Source organism: Halyomorpha halys, unplaced genomic scaffold, assembly GCF_000696795.3.
Source record: "Halyomorpha halys isolate HHAL.00 unplaced genomic scaffold, Hhal_1.1 Scaffold274.1, whole genome shotgun sequence".
Taxonomy (NCBI): domain Eukaryota; kingdom Metazoa; phylum Arthropoda; class Insecta; order Hemiptera; family Pentatomidae; genus Halyomorpha; species Halyomorpha halys.
In genome coordinates, this window is record NW_027104649.1 from 237187 (window position 1) to 238547 (window position 1361).

Here is a 1361-nt window from a genome sequence, read left to right on the forward strand (position 1 = left end):
TGGGCGACTGGGTTTGAAGTCTTGCTGGCAAGATTATAGTACAAGAGCCGGAAAGAAAAAAAGGCGGTTATCTCACCCCAATTATTGATTACTTTAATGAAAACTATGTATAATTAATAGTCAAAATTTATGAGTCTGCCAAGTATAGATAAGGGGAATAAAAAATGGCGGCTGTTTCAAAATCTTAAAAAAACATTAATTTTTCATTCGGAGCTCTATATCTTAAAAACTACCAACAAAACTAGTAAATCTAAGAGAACATTGTTTAAAGAAGAGTAAATTTGCTCAAATATTAACTCTAATACAGCTATTTACGTTCAATAGTTCTCGAGATATAGCTTTTAAAAAAGAAAACTTTCTTATAAATCTACTGAAAGATTAGTAGTTAGTTAATTTATTTTAGAAATCTATATTTCAGGAACTATGTGACATACAGATGTCTATTATCACTCAAATTAAAGCTAGTTCAATGGACTATACAGAAGTTTATGACCTTTACCGTAACTTATTCGTAGGAATAGTAGTTTTCATGATATTTCCTAAACTAAATCGATTTATAATTGTTCTGGCAATAAGATTGATTAATGAAAAACTTTATTTCAGAAACCATTGGACGTACAGATGTCTGTCAGCGCTCAAATAAAAGCTAGTTAAATTCCCTATAAAATATTTAATAATGTTTATCATTGTACCAGAAGTATTTTTTATGATATTCATATATGAATATAATTTTGGCAAATCAAAATTTGTCCGAATAACTATAAATCAATTTATTTTAGAAACGTTATGAAAACTATCACTCCTACAAAGATAAACATCATAAACTTCTTTATAGCTCATTAAACTAGCTTTAATTTGAGTGCTAATAGACATCTGTACGTCAAATAGTTTTGGAGATATAAATTTTTCAAAATAAATTCACTAACTACTAATCTTTCAGTACGTCCTATACAAGATTTTTATGGAATGTTGCTTTTTAAAAAGCTATATCTCGAGAACTATTAATGTAAACAGCTCTAATAGAGCTCATATTTTAGCAAATTTGCTCTTCTTTAAATTACGTTATCTTAGGTTTTCTTGTGTTGTTTCTACTTTTTATGATATAGAGCTCAGAATGAAATTTTTATAAGGATGCAACTGCAAAGTTTGTTAATTGATTTTTTGTGTTGAAAGGATAACAAAATTCACATACTAGATTTTTTAAAATGAATTTTAGAGCTCACCAACACAATAAAGTTAATTCCAGAAAGTTTACTGTCATACTGCCGATGCATACCGATACATGTCATACTGGCGGTACAGGTATTAGCTGGAGGAGTGCCTATCGATCTTCTCCTGCAGGAAGACTATTATCGACACAA